Here is a 20,749-nt window from a genome sequence, read left to right on the forward strand (position 1 = left end):
TCGACCTAATCAATGCCCTTCGGGATTAGGGTTTGTAGGTTCACGACAACTCACGACTTGCTACGTGATAAAGGGTTTTTTAGAATCTTTTCCACCACTTAAACTTGGAATTTACAGACACGTTCCAATAAGACTGTGACTTGCTCGAAGTGTGAAATGGAAAAGGAAGCAGGCCAGCAAACGTAGCAGTCCAGACCCTAGTATCCTCTCTTTTTCTGTATTCCCACTCTTTTCATCCCGCTCTTCCTATTTGGTACAACTTCTCATCTGGCATCCCGTTTTGCTTTTCAACAGTGCGTACAGTGTATGGTGTAATGATATGGCTTTACAAATTATGTTTTTAATTTAGTGTTACTTTATAATTTACCCAATTCTTAGGTGTGCATGCTATTTAGTAATTAGTTTTAGTTTATTTAAGTTTACTCAAAACCTAGATAATATATTTCTTTTGGTTGTATATACGTTATTTTAATGGAAAATTTAGGATTTAATGTCTTAACGGTAACAAAATGTAGTACAATCAACTAATTAGAGAGCGTTTGCGTGACAATTTTATTAATTTAACTCTTTTATTCATTAGTTATTATTTAGAAAATTCAATCAAACCTGCCAAACTAGTCATCGTCGCAGCAAGAAAAACCGCAGTAGCGACGAGATTTATTGTCTTCATTGCTACTCGACGCATCGTCAATGACGCGCACAACGTTAGCTTTCGTCGTGCAACCAAATCGTCATGACGAAAGCGAAGAACGAAGACTTCATACCATTATTCTTCAAGCGGCAGCTGCCCTGCGAAGATTTTTATTATTTCTTTGTGAAAATGAATTTGAAGTAACGTATGAAGATGTTATAAATGCTATCGAAACATTTATGTTACCATAGTTCGTACTATTTCTTTATTCTAGACGTCATTATGTTTTTAACTACTCCGTCTATAATGACGTGCAATCGATTATGTGAAGAAGTGACGACGGAAATCTTCATAACTTTTGGCTGCACGACTATCTTCGTGGTAGGCATGCGGCATGAAGAAACCGAATAGGTGTCGCGTCGGGCAATGTTATGACGAAGACTATATTTTTTTCGCTTTCTTCATACGACGAGCCCGGGCAGGGATGATGATATTGCCGTCTCTAGAAATCAAAGAATTATCTTTTTACATACTTTCATCAATGACAAAAAAAATCAACATTAGATGAAAAAACGTTTGAAAGCTTTCCGTTTTGATATTTGATATGCTTATGAATAATGTTAAGCAAATATGTATTTTTACATGCATAGTCAAGCCAAGTCCTACGTCCACTTCCGGTTATGTCACAGACAAGTCGAGTCAAGTACGAGACACTGAAGACGGCCTTACTGTTGAGGTCGAAATACGTATCTGTCAAGATACAATTAAGTGGTGGAATTCAATGGGATTGTTTAAACTCGTCTTATGACAGGTGAAAACATTCCACTAAAAAGCTCAAAATAATTTTCTTATCATTACCCACTGTTAGTTTTTTTTTTCTGAGCACAGCATTGAATTGACCTTTCCCGCCATAAACTTCTTCGATTCTTTTTCTTCGTCGATTCTTTGACTTATTTAATGTGAATTTCAGCGAAGAACCTATATTTTTAAAGTCGCTTCACTTTTTCATAAATCGAAAACAAAGAATGAAAAATGTGTTGTATGACAATCGGTTGATCCAAAATAGAGGCTTTAAATTTATTTCAGTGTGCAACTCCTGTATCTGGAACAGTGTTCGTGAAATCTTGATTAATGAGCTTTTAGTTGGATGTTTTTGTATGATGTTGAAGACATTTTTGGGCAATCATTCTCAAGTTTATGATTTCCATGACAACAGATGTATAAGTTTCATCATTAGTTTTTGAATTCAGTTTATGCGAGCGAATTGTTTTGAAATTGATAATCAGACAATGTAGCGTTATAAATTATAAATCAACTAACGCTACTTGAGATGACGAACTTCATTTCATGTGAAATGCTCCAGTCTATCAGTCACCAAGTTGACAAACAATCCTTCTCTGTCACGCTCACGTTGAATTGCATTACATTCCAATCACAATGCTTCGGCTTTAATGCTGACTCACTCTAATCCTCGAAACTCAACTCGTTTGACAGCTCGACAACGACCGTTAGCACGCCATCTGTCTGTTCTGACATCTACATGTGCTGCCACGACCTGCGCATTTCACCCAGCTCCCACCATAATGCTACTGCGCGAGCATGAGACATACCGAACTACCCACACGAACAGAGTGGAGCATTCAGTCGAGTCGAAGCAGTCGCCGTGTCGGGGTGCAGCATTTATGCACCGTAATCGTCGTGGTCGTCGCCGTGTAACCGTGTCTCGTGAGTGTGTTTAGTGTGTGTCAAAGAGAGAAAGGCCGAGCAGGCAACAAGGCGCAGTGAAGTGAAGTGTGATGAAATCAACAAAGCGACAAACCAATAACAGCAACAGCAGCAGCAGCACTACCACGACAGAAGAATGTTGTTGAGATGTGCACCATTTGCAAGAACAATGATCAACACCCGTCGTAGGCTAGGCATTTCCAATATCGTGTAATTAGTAGTGGAATATCGAAAAGGTAACGCAACAGAGTAATTTACCTGTGCAGGCATGTGCTGGCAGGGTCCGAATTCGGGATAATGGGAAAACGGCGAAAACAACGGCCCCAAAAGCAACAGATTACGGGGGACTGGCAAGGCGAGTGAGCGAACGAAGAAGCAGACTTGATTGGGACGGAAAGGGGTGCAACGCGAGGGAGAGGAAGGGCGTTTGGGTTGAAGTTGGAAGAAGTTTGGAATGGTCGAGTCGGGCGGCTGGAGGTCCATTCGCGAGTCGAGAGTCGTCAGTTTGAGCGTGAGAATGAGTGAGAGTGTGATCGGCGGGTGCGAGCGGGACGGATGGATGTTGGAGGGAGTTGGTGTGTTAGTGCGAGCGGGAGCACCGAGCGAGAGTGGTTTTAGTGAGAGAAGAAAGAATCTGTGTGTAGGGCGTTTTGCGTTTGGAGAAGCTTTTTTCTTGTCTTGTCGGGTAGAAGTTACAGAAAATTTGTCTCGATGTAAAAATGGTGTAAAATTTGCGTTTTTGCAGAACGGAAACACCCTGGCTGGAAAGTGCTATGAGCGATACAATATGAAGTGAAGTGGAAGTGTGTGAATAATTGATTCGGGTCTGAAGAAGTGAAGTCAGTGAAGGAACCCTGGCGAAGAAGACAGGAAAGTTGGAATCAGAGCCAGACCCTGTGGTTGGAAATTGGTTGCATTGGGATCAGAGTGTGCCTATGCAAAATGTTGCCCCCTTAGAGGGAGCCTGGCACGACATGGCCAGACAGGGCACATTTTGTTTTGGTGAAGTGAATGAAAGTACATACCCCCAGTGCAAGGGGCCATCCTCCGAGGTGCACTCCAACGGGGTGAAGTGAATTAAATTGCATTGAATAGTGTTCACAAGAGCGATAGTGTAGGAAGCAGATTTCAATTGAAACATCTACGGCCGATGATGCACTGGAACAGTGCCGGAAATTTCGCTGCTACTGCCATTGGCCTCGCTAATTCGTCCAATTCGCATACTAGACTCGATAAGGTAATTGGCTCGCCTTTTTCCGAGCCCACTCCACTTCTTTCCCCCAATCGTACAGCATTCATCTGAACCATCGAGGAAATAGCGGAGTTTTCGCATCAATCAGTTTCCATTTTTCGGACTTTCTTCCGCCTTTGAAGACAGCCGAACAGCACCATCATCATCATCACCATCATCGCAATCAAAAAGTGTTGGTACTCCACACAGTTCCTCTGAGTTTTCGAAAGAAAGCAGTAAATTATAAATAAGCAATAGCAACAACATCATAGAGCAAAAATAAGAAGCAAAAAACTGGATTACCTTCAGAAAACGCGAAACCACGACGAAGGAGAAAAAAGCAAAACGCGTATATCACTCTTCTGCTCCTGGCACCCGGCCCTGCCCTGTTCGGCGCAGTAACAGCAAACAGCAAGTAACAAGAGCAGCAACAGTAGGCCATGTACGCTTCCGAAACGTCAAAGTATGAAGTAGGCGACGGACGACGGGGGCAGTACCGTTTTCCGCCGATTTGGACAATAAAATTTCGGAAAAATAAGGCTCTTAATTGGGCCGCACGCGTCCCTTCCCGGTATTTGGACTTTTAATGCGAATTGCCTTTCTCTCTGTCTCGAACGCATTGGATGGGGGCACTGTATCTAATCTCGAATCAACAGTAACGTGTGGGGCAGTGATGCAGTCACACGCTGGTAACGTTGGGCTGATGTTGAACTGCTGGTTGATGGGAGCATAATGTCAATGAAGATTTTTACTTATTAGGAGTGACTTCGAAATTGAGAAAATGGAAGCATTCACACTGAATGAGCGTTAGAACCCTTCTTCAAGGCAAGCAGCTCAAAAGGCAACCACCAGCCGGGTATCACCTTTCGAGTGGAATTTGTCTAGCTTGCAATCTCGATCCGCGAGTTTGCGAGTGTGCGTCGACTTTTCGGAACGAGTTATTCGATAGGCTTGAGAAGTGAAGCCCACAAAGACGCATTTCGATGGACTGTTTTGAGTGTGGAGCGGTTATTGTGACCTTAAAATTGGGTTTATTGCGAAATCAATGTGAGGCATAAAAAGGTGCTTGCACTCGTGAAAATGATTCGCGATTGGAGCACCCGCATTCGTGTGCCAACTGAAGAGTTTATTTCAAATTGGAATGATTAATTTATTGACGAATCAAGTTCATACATGATACTCGCCTGAGGAAAACTCGAATAAGATTACACGAACTTTACGGATACAAAGCCCGTCGATAAATTCTGATTGCTGGAATTGCTACTTCAGTAGTTGCCGAATAAAGGGCATGCATTTACCATAATCTTCTAATTGTTCTATGTAAAAATAAAGAGTTGAGGCATTGCCGGTAAGTTGAGGATGCTGTATATTGGAGTCGATTCCAACATTTGAAAGGGGAAGAAGATTGCTATCCCTCCAAGGCCATCCATAGCTTTGGATAAAGCAATTCGAAGGCCTTATAATCTTCTTCTTCAATTGCTCTACATTCCAACTGGAGATTGACCTACTTTGGAAATCCTACGCCTTTGCTCGCAAGGCTATTGGAGACCCACGCCTCGTAATACGGAGCCACAAAAATACTAACCAGGAAGTAGTCGCAGGTCTTGCGAAGAAGGTCTTATAATATTCTGACATAAAGATGACCTAAAGGTTTTCACAGAAAGCGTATGTAACTGCTATTAATAGACGGTGTGATAATGTCGATCAGTCATTTGATAACAAAGCGCGTAAGTCTCAAAGGACTGCTGTAATCTTTTAACTAAGTGGCATTCAAATAAATAAGGTTCTTACTGGACTGATGCGAGCGCAACTTGAATCAAATTATTTGAAGAAACGAAGAATCGAGGAAGACATACGTGGCTTTTAAAACTGCCAGAAGGGAATAGTTAAAAGACCACCGAAGATGCTCCATGACTTATGACGTTGACGGTAAAATAACTAACAAATGTCGTTCCAGAAATAAGTGCTTGATTAAAAATGGAAACGGTTCAGAAATTTACCAGACTTCGAGTTAGAAAGAACTTGAAAATGAACTGATGCTTATGTAAGAGGCAGGAACTCTTGCCAATCAACCACTTATCCTGATTTATTCACTATCGCTCGACTTTAAAATGCTGCTTATATTTATGCACTTAGTCCTTACGATTAATCGTTGAGAAAGCAGCCCAATGCCTGAAAAATTTTAATAATGGACTGTATTCCGAGCAAACTATCAGCACGATATCTAAATTAAAAGATTGTTTTAAATATGCGGTTCTCAACCTTTCTCTTGAGAGGTACCCTTCCACACTTTCGCATTATTTGAGGTACCCCCTCTTGAAAGTAGGCTTCCAAGCCTTTGAAAGAATAATTCCGAGCCCTTTGAATGGAGCCTTCCGAGCCTCTTGAAAGGAGGATCTGAATCTCTTGAAAGTACGCTTCCGCACCTTTTGACAAGAAAGGAGGTTTCCTTTCCATCTTGAAAGGACGCTTCTGAGCCTCTTGAAAGAACGCTTCCAAGCGTCTTGAAAGAAGAATTCTGAGCTTCTTGAAGGGAGGCTTCCGAGCCTTTTGAAAGGAGGCTTCCGTTTCACTTGAAAGTAGGTTTTCTAGCCTCTTAGAAGGAGTCTTCCGAGCTTTTTGTAAATAGGCTTCCGGTACCTCTTGAAAGGAGGTAGAGCCTTTTGAAAGAATGCGATTTCTTCTGGATCTCTTGAAAGTAGGCTTCCTCACTTCTTGATAAGATACTTCTGAGCGTCTTGTGAGAGGCTTTCGAGCCTCTCGAATGGCGGCTTTCGAGCCCCTTAAAAGGAGGCTTCTTTTGCATCTTGAAAGGACGCTTCTTAGCCTCTTGAAAGAAAACTTCTAAGCCTTTTGAACGAAGAATTCCAATCTTCTTGAAGGGAGGCCTCAAGGAGCCTTCCGGGCTTTTTCAAAGAAGGCTTCCGGCCTTCTGAAAAAGAGGCTTCCGAGTCTCTTGAAAGCAGGCCTCTTAAAACGAGGCTTCTCTTGAAAGGAGATTTCCGAGCCTTTTGAAAACAACCTTTCAAGCCTCTTGAAAGTAGGCTTCAGAGCCTCTTGAAAGGAGCCTTTGGAAATAAAGCTTCCGAGCCTCTTTAAAGAAGGCTTTCGAGCCTCTTGAAATGAGTTTTCCGAGTGTTTTGAAAATAACCTTCCGAGTCTCTTGAAATGAGGCTTCCGAGCTTTTTGTAAGAAGGCTTCCGACTTTCTTGAAAGGAGCCTTCCGAGCTTTTTGTAATAAGTCTTCCGACCCTCTTAGAACGAGGCTTCCGGGTCTCTTGGGAGGAGACTTCCAAGCCTCTTGGAAGGAGACTTCTGAGCCTCTGGAAAGGAGGCTCCCGAGTCTCTTGAAAGAAGGCTTTCGAGCCCTTTTGAAAGGATGCTTCCGAGCCTCATAAAAGGGGGCTTCCGAGGCTCTTGGAAGGAGGCTTTCGAGCCTCTTGAAAGAAGGCTTCCGAGCCTTTTGAAAGGAGCCTTTTGATTCTCTTCAAAAGAGGTTTCCGAGCCTCTTGAAAGGAGGTTTCCGAACCTCTTTAAAGGAGGCTTCCGAGCCTCTAGTAAGGAGGCTTCTGAGCCTCTTGAAAGGAGGCTTCCTGAGCCTCTTGAAAGGAGGCTTCTGAGCCTCTTGAAAGGAGGCTTCCTGAGCCTCTTGAAAGGAGGCTTCTGAGCCTCTTGAAAGGAGGCTTCCTGAGCCTCTTGAAAGGAGGCCTGAGCCTCTTGAAAGGAGGCTCTGAGCCTCTTGAAAGGAGGCTTCCTGAGCCTTGAAAGGAGGCTTCCTGAGCCTCTTGAAAGGAGGCCTGAGCCTCTTGAAAGGAGGCTTCTGAGCCTCTTGAAAGGAGGCTTGAGCCTCTTGAAAGGAGGCTTCTGAGCCTCTTGAAAGGAGGCTTCTGAGCCTCTTGAAAGGAGGCTTCTGAGCCTCTTGAAAGGAGGCTTCCGGGCCTCTTGAAAGCAGGCTTCCTGAGCCTCTTGAAAGCAGGCTTCCAGGCCTCTTGAAAGGAGGCTCTGAGCCTCTTGAAAGGAGGCTTCTGAGCCTCTTGAAAGGAGGCTTCCTGAGCCTCTTGAAAGGAGGCTCTGAGCCTCTTGAAAGGAGGCTTCCTGAGCCTCTTGAAAGGAGGCTTCCTGAGCCTCTTGAAAGGAGGCTTCCGAGCCTCTTGAAAGGAGGCTTCCAGGCCTCTTGAAAGGAGGCTTCCTGAGCCTCTTGAAAGGAGGCTTCCGAGCCTCTTGAAAGGAGGCTCTGAGCCTCTTGAAAGGAGGCCTGAGCCTCTTGAAAGGAGGCTTCTGAGCCTCTTGAAAGGAGGCTTGAGCCTCTTGAAAGGAGGCTCTGAGCCTTTCGAAAGGAGGCTTCCGAGCCTCTTGAAAGGAGGCTTCTGATCCTCTTGAAAGGAGGCTTCCTGAGCCTCTTGAAAGGAGGCTTCCTGAGCCTCTTGAAAGGAGGCTTCCTGAGCCTCTTGAAAGGAGGCTCTGAGCCTCTTGAAAGGAGGCTTCCAGCCTCTTGAAAGGAGGCTTCCTGAGCCTCTTGAAAGGAGGCTTCCTGAGCCTCTTGAAAGGAGGCTTCCTGAGCCTTTCGAAAGGAGGCTTCCGAGCCTCTTGAAAGGAGGCTTCCGATCCTCTTGAAAGGAGGCTTCTGAGGAGCCTCTTGAAAGGAGGCTTCCAGGCCTCTTGAAAGGAGGCTTCTGAGCCTCTTGAAAGGAGGCTCTGAGCCTCTTGAAAGGAGGCTTCTGAGCCTCTTGAAAGGAGGCTTCTGAGCCTCTTGAAAGGAGGCTTCTGAGCCTCTTGAAAGGGGAGGCTTCCTGGAGCCTCTTGAAAGGAGGCTTCTGAGCCTCTTGAAAGGAGGCTTCCTGAGCTCTTGAAAGGAGGCCTGAGCCTCTTGAAAGGAGGCTTCCTGAGCCTCTTGAAAGGAGGCTTCTGAGCCTCTTGAAAGGAGGCTCTGAGCCTCTTGAAAGGAGGCTTCTGAGCCTCTTGAAAGGAGGCTCTGAGCCTCTTGAAAAGAGGCTTCTGAGCCTCTTGAAAGGAGGCTTCTGAGCCTCTTGAAAGGAGGCTTCTGAGCCTCTTGAAAGGAGGCTTCTGAGCCTCTTGAAAGGAGGCTTCTGAGCCTCTTGAAAGGAGGCTTCTGCCTCTTGAGAGGAGGCCTGAGCCTCTTGAAAGGAGGCTTCCTGAGCTCTTGAAAGGAGGCTCTGAGCCTCTTGAAAGGAGGCTTCTGAGCCTCTTGGAAAGGAGGCTTCCTGAGCCTCTTGAAAGGAGGCTTCTGAGCCTCTTGAAAGGAGGCTTCCTGAGCCTCTTGAAAGGAGGCTCTGAGCCTCTTGAAAGGAGGCTTCTGAGCCTCTTGAAAGGAGGCTTCTGAGCCTCTTGAAAGGAGGCTTCTGAGCCTCTTGAAAGGAGGCCTGAGCCTCTTGAAAGGAGGCTTCTGAGCCTCTTGAAAGGAGGCTTCTGAGCCTCTTGAAAGGAGGCTTCTGAGCCTCTTGAAAGGAGGCTTCTGAGCCTCTTGAAAGGAGGCTTCTGAGCCTCTTGAAAGGAGGCTTCTGAGCCTCTTGCATGGAGGCTTCTGAGCCTCTTGGAAGGAGGTTTCTGAGCCTCTTGGATGGAGGCTTCTGAGCCTCTTGAAAGGAGGCTTCTGAGCCTCTTGAAAGGAGGCTTCTGAGCCTCTTGAAAGGAGGCTTCTGAGCCTCTTGGAAGGAGGCTTCGGAGCCTCTTGAAAGGAGGCTTCTGAGCCTCTTCAAAGGAGGCTTCCTGATCCTCTTGAAAGGAGGCTTCCGAGCCTATTGAAAGCTTAGAGCTTCTTAAAGGAGGCTTCCTGAGCCTCTTGAAAGGAGGCTTCTGAGCCTCTTGAAAGGATGCTCTGAGCTCTTGAAAGGAGGCTTCCGAGCCTCTTGAAAGGAGGCTTCCTGAGCCTCTTGAAAGGAGGCTCTGAGCCTCTTGAAAGGAGGCTTCTGAGCTCTTGAAAGGAGGCTCTGAGCCTCTTGAAAGGAGGCTTCTGAGCCTCTTGAAGGAGGCTTCTGAGCCTCTTGAAAGGAGGCTTCTGAGCCTCTTGAAAGGAGGCTCTGAGCCTCTTGAAAGGAGGCTTCCTGAGCCTCTTGAAAGGAGGCTCTGAGCCTCTTGAAAGGAGGCTTCCTGAGCCTCTTGAAAGGAGGCTCTGAGCCTCTTGAAAGGTGGCTTCTGAGCCTCTTGGAAGGAGGCTCTGAGCCTCTTGAAAGGAGGCCTGGAGCCTCTTGAAAGGAGGCTTCTGAGCCTCTTGAAAGGAGGCTCTGAGCCTCTTGAAAGGAGGCTTCTGAGCCTCTTGAAAGAAGGCTCTGAGCCTCTTGAAAGGAGGCTTCTGAGCCTCTTGAAAGGAGGCTCTGGAGCCTCTTGAAAGGAGGCTTCCTGAGCCTCTTGAAAGGTGGCTTCTGAGCCTCTTGAAAGGAGGCCTGAGCCTCTTGAAAGGAGGCTTCTGAGCCTCTTGAAAGGAGGCTTCTGAGCCTCTTGAAAGGAGGCTTCTGAGCCTCTTGAAAGGAGGCTTCTGAGCCTCTTGAAAGGAGGCCTGAGCCTCTTGAAAGGAGGCTTTGAGCTCTTGAAAGGAGGCTTCTGAGCCTCTTGAAAGGAGGCTTCTGAGCCTCTTGAAAGGAGGCTTCTGAGCCTCTTGAAAGGAGGCTCTGAGCCTCTTGAAAGGAGGCTTTGAGCCTCTTGAAAGGAGGCTCTGAGCCTCTTGAAAGGAGGCTTCCTGACCTCTTGAAAGGAGGCTTCTGAGCCTCTTGAAAGGAGGCTTCTGAGCCTCTTGAAAGGAGGCTTCTGAGCCTCTTGAAAGGAGGCTCTGAGCCTCTTGAAAGGAGGCTTCTGAGCCTCTTGAAAGGAGGCTTCTGAGCCTCTTGCAAGTAGGCTTCCTGAGCCTCTTGAAAGGAGGCTTCCTGAGCCTCTTGAAAGAAGGCTTCTGAGACTCTTGAAAGGAGGCTCTGAGCCTCTTGAAGGAGGCTTCTGAGCCTCTTGAAAGGAGGCTTCCTGATCCTCTTGAAAGGAGGCTTCTGATCCTCTTGAAAGGAGGCTTCTGAGCCTCTTGAAAGCTTTGAGCTTCTTGAAAGGAGGCTTCCTGAGCTCTTGAAAGGAGGCTTCTGAGCCTCTTGAAAGGATGCTTCCGAGCCTCTTGAAAGGAGGCTCTGAGCCTCTTGAAAGGAGGCTTCTGAGCCTCTTGAAAGGAGGCTTCTGAGCCTCTTGAAAGGAGGCTTCCAAACCTCTTGAAAGGAGGCTTCCTGAGCCTCTTGAAGAAGGCTCTGAGCCTCTTGGAAGGAGGCTCTGAGCCTCTTGAAGGAGGCTTCAGAGCCTCTTGAAAGGAGGCTCTGAGCCTCTTGAAAGGAGGCTTCCTGAGCCTCTTGAAAGGAGGCTTCTGAGCCTCTTGAAAGGAGGCTTCTGAGCCTCTTGAAAGGAGGCTCTGAGCCTCTTGAAAGGTGGCTTCCTGAGCTCTTGAAAGGAGGCTTCTGAGCCTCTTGAAAGGAGGCTTCTGAGCTCTCTTGAAAGGAGGCTTCTGAGCCTCTTGAAAGGAGGCTTCCTGAGCCTCTTGAAAGGAGGCTTCTGAGCTCTCTTGAAAGGAGGCTTCTGAGCCTCTTGAAAGGAGGCTTCCTGAGCCTCTTGAAAGGAGGCTTCTGAGCCTCTTGAAAGGAGGCTTCCTGACCCTCTTGAAAGGAGGCTCTGAGCCTCTTGAAAGGAGGCTTCTGAGCCTCTTGCAAGGAGGCTTCTGAGCCTCTTGCAAGGAGGCTTCCTGAGCCTCTTGCAAGGAGGCTTCTGAGCCTCTTGCAAGGAGGCTTCTGAGCCTCTTGCAAGGAGGCTTCCTGAGCCTCTTGCAAGTAGGCTTCTGAGCCTCTTGCAAGGAGGCTTCTGAGCCTCTAGAAAGAAGGCTTCTGATCCTCTTGAAAGGAGGCTTCTGATCCTCTTGAAAGAAGGCTTCTGATCCTCTTGAAAGGAGGCTTCTGATCCTCTTGAAAGGAGGCTTTCGAGCCTCTCGAAAGGAGGCTTCCGATCCTCTTGAAAGGAGGCTTCCGAGCCTCTTGAAAGCTTTGAGCTTCTTGAAAGGAGGCTTCCGAGCCTCTTGAAAGGATGCTTCCGAGCCTCTTGAAAGGAGGCTTCCGAGCCTCTTGAAAGGAGGCTTCCGAGCCTTTTGAAAGGAGGCTTCCGAGCCTCTTGAAAGGAGGCTTCCGAGCCTCTTGAAAGGAGGCTTCCGAGCCTCTTGAAAGGAGGCTTCTGAGCCTCTTGAAAGGAGGCTCTGAGCCTCTTGGAAGGAGGCTTCTGAGCCTCTTGGAAGGAGGCTTCCTGAGCCTCTTGAAAGGAGGCTTCTGAGCCTCTTGAAAGGAGGCTCTGAGCCTCTTGAAAGGAGGCTTCCTGAGCCTCTTGAAAGGAGGCTTCCGATCCTCTTGAAAGGAGGCTTCCAATCATCTTGAAAGGTGGCTTCTGAGCCTCTTGGAAGGAGGCTTCTGAGCCTCTTGAAAGGAGGCTTCCGAGCCTCTTGAAAGGAGGCTTCCGAGCCTCTTGAAAGGAGGCTTCCGAGCCTCTTGAAAGGTGGCTTCCGAGCCTCTTGAAAGGAGGCTTCCGAGCCTCTTGAAAGGAGGCTTCCGAGCCTCTTGAAAGGAGGCTTCCGAGCCTCTTGAAAGGAGGCTTCCAATTCAATACGTCCGCCATTACGCATTTTTGTCCGAGGTACCCCCTAGAGCCAGCGAAGGTATCCCCAGGGGTACATGTACCCCAGGTTGAGAACCGCTGTTTTAAATAATGGTCCAGTAAAAGCTATTCATATGCTCGTCACTGATGCGACGATCTTCCGTATAAACTTGATCGATACAGCAGTAGATGCACAAGTATTGGATCGCCAATGGCGCTCCAACTCTTGTAATCAGCATGTTTTGTCCAAAGCGGTACTCTATGTGCCAGATGTTCTTGTTTTACAAGACTTACTTGAGAACAAGCAAATAAAAACTCATAGGTGCAGCCCAAACGGGTTGTACGCAAAGGTGACGGAGTACTACGTAGCTAAAGGACACGGATGGTATTTGTTATCATAGCTTGTGTCTTTTTATTAACATTAAACAACTGCTCGGAGGTCAACTAATTCAAGAAGCCGAATAGAAGCTCCCTGTTGGATTGACTTTGAGTCTCCAACCGTGGAAAAGGGATTAACAGGTCTCATCGATTGCATTGTCACTCGTCTGGCTTTCAGTGGATGACATCAGAATCCCAGAAAACACCATCCTCAGAAAGTCCAGAATAAAAGGAAATAAGCAAAATTGGAAGCAGCGCGAAACTAAACGCAACGTTTTCGCCCGCGATTGAAGTATACGTGTACCTTTTCTATGGAGTGAAAAAGTGAGAGGAAGCTCAAGAATTAATTACACACAGTCCTTATCAGGAGCAGGACCAGAACTATTAATCGAGGAATACCAATATTGATCGTTGGATAAAATCTTCACCCAGACAGACAAATTATTAATTAACGTTCAAAGTCCATCATATTTTCGTGACGGTCTCCGATTTTCGCAATCGCGAAGTGTACCCCAATATTAAAAGACTGACGTAATCCAACGCCAAAACATAAATTTGACATTCAAGGTACCGATTAAACTCTTTATGCAATATCCGGGTTACTATGTTTGAATCATGTTGATCACAATAGTTGTATGGGATAACGAGGCGAGGCGCGCAAGAATGGCCACCTATCCTAACTTGTCTTAAACTTGATGTTTTGAAATGCGCAATAATGATGGCATTGCATTAACCATTCTGTATCAAATCTCGCATGCAAACCGCTCAGAGCATGTTATATTTGTTATGCCTACTCATTGGATTAAGTCGGTTTATTTGGCTTCGATCAATACATCTCAAAGACTCGCGTTGGTTCCTCCAGCAACAAGAATATGCTTCGTGTACAGGAGTATAACTTGGGCTCACACAATCTTCCCGACTCCGTTCAACTGACAAGGACGCGAATAAGCATTGTTCCAATTCCACCAACATCATCCTTTGCTATCTCTATTACTATCTATCTATATCTATATCTATCTATTATTAATTGTATGATAATTATCACATTAACATAACACAGAACGAGGATTATGATCGTCTTCTATCACTGCTTATATCATCCGGTGTATATTACAGATGGCTAGCGCGTCAGACGAATAGGGCTAGGCTTGGTAGCCCTTCAACAGGTTCAATTCTTGTCTTCGGTCAAACTTTTTTGTAAGCAAATAATGTTGGCGAAGTATATAAAGAATCGTTCCTCGACGGAAGTTTAAAAATAGATTCTATGTAGACACGAATACATACCAACTTCTTTTTTATTGTGGCCAGAGACCTAATGCTATATTGACTTAATGCAATCTGTGCATGGGCCTCAGCCCAATGTAATATGTGCATGGAATTCATGCATTCTCTGGTTGGGTGTAGAATTCTTGTACTTGGCAATACACAGTAGCTGAAACAGGAACAAAAGTGTATTGAACTGATCTTGAGAAGAGTTGGTAATGGAATGAACATCTTTTCTAATTGGTTCTAATCAATAAATTGCTGATGTGGTACTCTATAGAATCAAAGATAACTTTGACTTAGATTATATGTATCAACATCCTCTCTTAAGGACAAGCCTCTCGGAATCCAAATTTAAATCTTCTCGCGTTTTCAATGGCATAACACAAGTAACCAACACAGAGCTGTAACCCTTTTATTTTAGTTTTGTTGCATCGAATGCGTGAAATAATAAAAATGACAGTTGTACGTTGCTTCCTTATTCAACGGGGTGTGCTGTTAAAAACACGAGTGAATTTAGTTTTGGATTCCAGAAGGCTTGTCCTTAAGAGCTAAGCAGAAAATATACCTTTGCGTACGTTCATGGGGAAACTGTCAAAACGTACGCTAACGTATCCATTCTGATCATCTCTTTAATCAGCCAGTCCAAGGGATTTGCAAAGTTTTTGAAACCGGCTATTATCGAGTGCTTTAGTGAAAACATCTGCTAACAAACCTATGTATATTGAAGCTTGAAATTTTCCGTGCCTTTCAAATAACGAGCTACCCGTTTGAGGGCTTGAAGGGCTTCCTAGTAGCTCCCTATATGGTTGAGTTGTCGGATTCTTGTCTTATACGTTTAACTGACACCCTTTTTCCATGGGAGTCTTTGCAGGATTACAATCTAGTCCTAACTTGACTAGAATGCAGTTGATACCAGTTTCATGCAAAAAATATACAGTCTCTGGCTTTATCACATATTGAATCTTCGTTCCCAAAAAGCAGTTCACATCACCAACGTCAGTCAGTTGAAATTTCTTGAACAGTATCTTCTTAGCTTCCTGTACAGAATTAATTTAGTCTCGAAAAATTAAAACGTCATTGACATTTATTATTAGCAGGCTTCGGAATTCTCACTCATATGAATAAAAACCTGCGATTATTCCATTAAGCGGAGTGTGATTTTTCATGGGCTCCCTGTGAGGAAGTATTCTCACACAAAATTTTTATCCGGATAGAATGGCGGGTGATAAATTCGTGAGCGCCGGATCGCCGGATAATTTAATTTTAATCCACAAATTTTCCTCGTCGCCTCACCAGATAAATTTTACAAGCATATTTACAAAAATATAGGACCGCAACAGGATTCGAACCCAAAACAATTTTAAAATGTTCAGAGCGCCCACTAAAATCAAACCTACACATGAATTTATTAAAAGCGAAGGGAAAAACTGCTGTATTGAACCTTCTGCTTATCGTGGCGCATCGTCAGATTCAATCAGCTTGGAGAGGCAAAGTAAGCAGCATTTGATTTTCGCGAAACATGGGAAGAAGGATAACAATTTTTCGCACCATCGCTTGTGCCGGAGTTTATCGCACTGTAATTTATCCGGATAAGATGCATGGTGGAGTGATCTGTTATTGCGTGATTGAGTGAGAAATCCGAACCCTGATAATTAGGCAAATGTTGCCTTGCTCGTTTGAACCCTACACATCCAGGGTTGGGTTTTGTTGAGCTCGTTATTTCAGCAACGAGGGCTTTGCTTCAAGTCTGACGCTGGTCTCACGCCTTCCGGAACAGCATTTCTTCAAGATCACCGTACATAAATTCGGTTATAGGTTTCACCATAATACATTCCAGCCTTTTGTTGAAATCCCTTAGGTACAAGACGGGCTTTATATCGGACTGGGTTTCCATCTTCATTTTCCTTGATTTGAAACACCCATTTCGTTTTGATCGGTTCAATTCCTCTGAGAATTCATCAAACTTCATATGTCTGGATATGAACAGCTGTCTGGATTGGAAGTTCCATAAACGGTAGCCATTTGGCGCATAGCCAACCCTCATTACAACTCTACTTTTTGGATCCAATTTCTTCCTTTGCTGCAACGGTATCCATGCATAAGCTTTGCATCTAAACACTCGAAGCTTTGTACGATCCGGTTTTTTGTGTCTTCCACAATTCGGCAGGCTTTTCCGATCAACAATAGCACGTGTTGGACTTCTATTTATTAAATGAACCGAATCTAGCACCGCTTCACCCAACAAAGATGTAGGGGCACTTGACCCGACCAGTATCGTCCGACTCAATCTCTCGGCTGCTCTTTTCTGCGAAGAAGAACAGACCATTAGGCCGAAAGGGTCATAAGGCCGAATAGGTCATTTGACGGAATTGGTAATTTGGCCGGATAGGGCATTTGGCCGAGCAGGACAATTGAAAAGTTAAAAAAAGGAGGTGTGAAAAATGAGACCTCTCACTTCTCACTACTTATTTCCCACTTCCCACTGTGAAAAGTGAGTAGCTTAATGCTCACTATAAAAAGTGAGAAATAAGAAGCGTGAGACGTCTCACTTCTCATTTCACACTACTCACTTTTCACAGTGAGAAGTGAGAAATGAAGAGTGAGAGGTGAGACGTTTCAGTGTTTACTGCTCACTGTTAAAATTGAGTAGTGAGACGTCTCACGTCTCACTACTACTACGTCTCATTTGTTGAAACTTTGCAAGTTCGTCCGCAGCTACTGGTGGCTACTAGTTGACAATACACAGTGGTTGAAACATAAACAAAAGTTTATTGAACTGATCTTGTGGAGAGTTGGTAATGGAATGAAAAAGTATTTTATTTGGTTCTAATAAATAGGTTGCTAGCGTGATATCTTATAGAATAAGTAAAAGCTTTGACTCCGATTATATGTATCAACAGAAATTAACTCGACCGATCCAAATTTTCAATTATTGATCATCGATAATTGTTTAAAACTTTGGAAATCGGGTATTTAAATAATCTCGTGCATGCATAGCAAGCACAGACATCGACATTTAGCATCTTGCGGGTTGGGCTACAGTCCTCAGTTCGAACAAGAGTTTTCGGTACAACGGTGCCACGAAGGCGCCGGCAGCACCGTTCGTGAAGAAATATCACCAGGCCTTTCTAATCGGGACTTCCGAACCATTAGTTTGTAGATTCCAGTTAAGGAATATATTCTTAACGTATCATTCAACATTAACTGAAAGATTAACTAGGCTTTGATTTATTGATCGTCATGCATATTATGTTATGTTACTATCAAATTGTGACACTTTCATAGATTGATACCATTTCGTCTCCTAGGTTGGTTATATATATGAAATTTTGTTTACGACGGCTTCAACATATTGTGTTATTTCCACTGCGTGAGTTTCATAGGGGAGGAGAAGACCGCCAGCTGTCATCGAGAAAAACGTAGAATCATTGAAATTTCACACGGTGTGGTATAGGAAATGAATGTTTTTCAAAAAAATCTTGGTTTCTGGGATTAGAATTTTAAAAACACTCAAAATAGACGTGATATCTCGATTTTTATATTTTTTTCGAATAAGCAGTTATTGCTTAAGATTTTTGAATTTCTAACCCCACATATTAAAAATTGTTCGACTATTTTTTTTTATAACGTTCTAGAGGCATTTTAATCCAGCACTGATGAAGGAACCACCCCCATTGCGAAATTTCCAGTGCCTAGTTTTGAAATTACAATCGAAGGAATAGGACGTGTGCGATATAATCTTGTGCACTTGCCTCAACAATGTACACCTTAAGAAAAGATGCTAGTAATCCAATTTTGTGCTAATGACTCCAAAATCACCTGAGCTGCGTCCGATCCAAAGGTACTGGACCAGAATAAAAATAAAAACTTTTAAGGCAGCCATACATATGAAACGCTGCATTGGTCTCGCGGTAAAATTTTTTTTATTGGAAAATAATAATAACGTCAACATTTTTAATTCTTTGACTGATTTCTAGTGAGCTTCCAAAAACCCCACCGGTTTTTTCATTGGTATAGTCAGGGTTTGCAGAAATCGCTCTCAATAGATAACGAACAACGATAAAAGAGAGGCAAAAACTGTTCCGAATCATAACAAGCCATGATAACAAATTTATCAAACTTGTATACAAGTGCGAAAAAACAGAAACGGATAGGCAGCCTTCACAGAAAAATGGTGATTCTCGCTTTGTTTTCGCTCCTTTCGTGTTGGTTACTGCCCAGCTGTGTAGAACAAGTTGAAATGCATCATCAGAGACAGTGCTCTCCGCATTTGGAGCTTTCTATTAGGAATGGGCGTTTTTCGGAAAAATATCGATACTGCCGAATCGATGTTTTTATTTTCGAAATATCGATGCCAAAAAATATCGGCGTTGAAACATCGATATTCCGATATATCGAAACGCCCAAAAAAAATTAGTAGCACGAGCAAAAAAAAAATGGGATGTTTTTAGCAGATTGTGCCCAATGTGCTATATTTTCATTCTTAAAAAATCGAAATCCGATATCAGCAACAAAAAATCGATACGGTCAAATATCGAGCATAAAAAAATCGATACAAAATATCGATTAATCGGAGCGAAAAAATCGATTCCCGACAGGGGAACTGTACCGGTTTTGGCCATGTTCCTAATTTGGCCAATTTTGCGAATAACTTCAATAATAAAGCAATTTGCAAGGGTTTTATTAGTTCCAACAAGAGATATATCCCTCATGCTTCAACGCTAATTTGAACTGATCGATTATTTTGGAAAAATATGTATTTTTTAGGGTTGGCCAAATTAGGCACTAAGTTGGCCAAAACCGGTGCACTTCCCCTATATCGTATCGGTATCGCCCATTCCTACTTTCTAAAAGAAATTTATCATGGGGTATAGCATCCCGAATCAGTTCTCTATCATGACAGCTTGCGAAAAAAATTTCTCGCGGTATGCTACATATCGTACGTGCACGTGCATTTCTTATGGGAGTTCAACAATAGGCGACAAAATTAACCGTTCAACATTTGGCGGTTTCCCCTATATGTATGCAGAGATGATAAATGAGAGACTTGCTCTTTCTCTTTTAGGATTCAATCCCTGGGTATAGTTGAAAACCAAAATAAAAAAAATATAAAAAGTGCTGAAATATAGTTTTGGACTGATATTCGCCAAATTTTGGGAGAGCATCAATCTCATTGTTCAGGCCGGTTCACACTGCAGCACTTTTTTGAATTTTTGTTTTCGATTTTTGTATTAGTTAGAGGCGTAAACTTCGGGTTCAATCTGCCACATTGGTCATAATCCGGGGGACCTCCGGAATGAACATTTAGTAAAAATAAGTCGTGTGACACCTCAAACTTAATGATTTTACAAAGCAATGATCTGAATGATGTTTTCAGGCCACTCGGTTTCAATCCGGCACAATCTGGGGGACCTCCGAAATAACCACATCCTACATTGAGCCTCTCCCGCCCCCTTCCTGTCAGCATTCGACCATAGTTCCCATCGGGATTGGTTACCCAATCTTCCCTAAGGTTGCTCGTACCCCGGCCGGCATCACCACGGGGAGGTACGGATAAGAGGTGCTCGGTAAGAGACTAAGGACCGCGAGATGGGATCTATTTTATTCCATAAGGTACGCAAAGTACCAATAATGGTAAGCTAGATATCAATTTGTGAAATATGACGATCTTGTACTGCTAACATTTTCCTATGACTTTGTCATCCAAGACATTGCTTTCAGGCATTGGATTCTATGTTCTGAACAGTGTACTGCTTAAATAGAAATAGAAATTGAGTCATCATAAATATAATAGCCCTGTTTGTCTGTCCGGTTAATAGCCAACCAGATACAGCATACGGGGAAATTCACAAAAAATAAAATATTTGACACTTCTTTTTGCCTTTCTCGTACAACAAAGTTGTACCAAAAGGCTATCATTTCACTCCAAAATCGAACTTTTTATAGAAGGCTAAGAGACCCATAGTGTTCTATACCAATCGACTCAGCTTGACGAACTGAGCAAATGTCTGTCTGTCCGTGTGTATGTGTGTGTGTGTGTGCACATGTGCCATAAAAAAACATTAGCCAATTTTTCACATAGTAATTCTTAACCGATTCTCTCGCAACAAGTTGCAATCGACAAAGAATAAATTTCATAACGATTGCACATTCCAAAAAATTCTAAATATTCAAATGGTTATGATACATCGTGAAAAAGTCATAACTTGCTATAAAATGCCTTGTAGAATCAACCCATGCAAGATCTTCTACTCGCTTTAGTACAAGACTTGAGTACAACAAATACAACACAAGTTTTGATAGCATGCAAGTTACGTTCATAACGCCATTACGCTTCTGCAGCTTTAAAGCATAATGTAAAAAGATCGAATAAAACGCACACGCTAATAATACTTTACTTAGAATTTTTGAAAATAAACTCACACATAACTCAGCATTTCAACTAATATTCCGGGTTGGATTGATTAATTATGTACGAGAAAGGCACAATCACTGCTAGGTGGATCAATCTGGGTTTTTACTATACAAAACTAATACTATCGAAGTTAGATGTTGATACAAACATCAAAAGTGGAACGGATTTGAAACGAAATCTGATGTGATCTGAAGTCGAATCAAGTACGAGTCACTGAAGACGGCCTTACTGTTGAAGTGTTGAGGTCGAAATACGTATCTGTCAAGATACAATTAAGTGGTGGAATTAAATGGGATTGTACAAACTCGTCTTATGACAAGTGAAATCTGATGGTTATTGAATACATTTATGAATATATTTGAATATATTTATGAATATATTTTGCCCATAAATTATATTTGATTGAAATTTTTGAGGATTTTCAAAACATTCTTAAACAAATCCGAGGAGTTTTTTATTTTTTTTTATTTTATTATTTTTTTTTATC

General features: G+C 43.5%; 1 protein-coding gene across 2 annotated transcripts in view; it reads left to right on the top strand.

Annotated features, from left to right (window-relative positions):
* The first annotated feature begins 2,272 nt into the window (after window positions 1-2,272).
* Window positions 2,273-20,749, top strand: part of LOC134207908 (plexin-A2) — a 200,251-nt gene continuing 181,774 nt past the window's right edge. Inside the window, exons 1-2 of one of the 2 annotated variants that reach the window (XM_062683960.1) lie at window positions 2,273-2,592; window positions 3,102-3,593. The gene's annotated coding sequence lies outside the window, so the exon portion shown is untranslated. The remainder of the gene's footprint in view (window positions 2,593-3,101; window positions 3,594-20,749) is intronic. The other variant, XM_062683959.1, reaches the window with a different exon arrangement.

Source organism: Armigeres subalbatus, chromosome 1, assembly GCF_024139115.2.
Source record: "Armigeres subalbatus isolate Guangzhou_Male chromosome 1, GZ_Asu_2, whole genome shotgun sequence".
NCBI classification, from domain to species: domain Eukaryota; kingdom Metazoa; phylum Arthropoda; class Insecta; order Diptera; family Culicidae; genus Armigeres; species Armigeres subalbatus.